The 827-nt window shown below is 45.2% G+C and overlaps 1 pseudogene; it reads right to left on the minus strand.

The window, feature by feature from the left end:
* Nucleotides 1-139: 139 nt before the first annotated feature.
* Nucleotides 140-827, minus strand: part of LOC102498883 (UPF0711 protein C18orf21 pseudogene) — a 1,924-nt pseudogene continuing 1,236 nt past the window's right edge.

Below are 827 nucleotides of genomic sequence, written 5' to 3' on the forward strand. Positions count from 1 at the left end.
CTAATAAGGTATCCCCATAAACACTGAAAAATGTCCCCAAAAGTTTGCTCTTGAACCTGGTTTCCATGTATTCAAAAAAAGAAAAAAAAATCATTTCACTAACTTTTCTTACAGAAATTACATTACACCGGCTTTATTTTTAAAGTCCTCCCTTCACAGAGAAGAGAAAAAAATGTCTTGAGTCCACCTTTGGATTTCTTTGGGATTCACTCTAAGGAACATTTTTAGTTGAGAGAAGTGTTTGTTTTGCCCACATTCTTTGAAGAGCCGCTGGGTATTGACTGTCCAGGGGTAGGTGTTCGGAATATTGATGGTAGGCTCTTGCCTTTGAAACCAGATATAGCATGATTGAAGTTTCCAGAACTCAGTGTCGTTCTCTCTGGTGTCTTCGGGCTGAGTTTATGTGTAGGAGTGGCAGGGCTGCTCTTCAGCACTGCTAGAAAGCTTCTGCTTTTACCGTCATGTTTGACTGTCCGGTTGCATGTCTTAGAAGTAATCACCAGGGCCGGCAAGTGGCGTGGTGGTTAAGGGCACTGGACTCCCACATGGCCAACTGTGGTTCAAGTCTCGGACCTGGTTGCCTGCTTTCTCACTTCCTCTCTCTCTATCACTCTGCCCCTCTCTGGTAAAATTAAAATAAATAAATAAAGTTATTTTAAAAAAAAAGAAGAAGAAGGGAACCAGCAGTTAGCGTAATGGCTATGTCGCTGGACTCCCACGTAGTCGACCGCGGTTCGTGTCCCGGACCCGGTGGCTTAAAACTCACGCCGGGCGCGTGTGCGTGCGTGCCCAAGATCCCGAGAGGAGAATGGAGGAGAAGGGATTGC

This window comes from Tupaia chinensis, unplaced genomic scaffold, assembly GCF_000334495.1.
Source record: "Tupaia chinensis unplaced genomic scaffold, TupChi_1.0 Scaffold000248_1, whole genome shotgun sequence".
Lineage (NCBI taxonomy): Eukaryota > Metazoa > Chordata > Mammalia > Scandentia > Tupaiidae > Tupaia > Tupaia belangeri.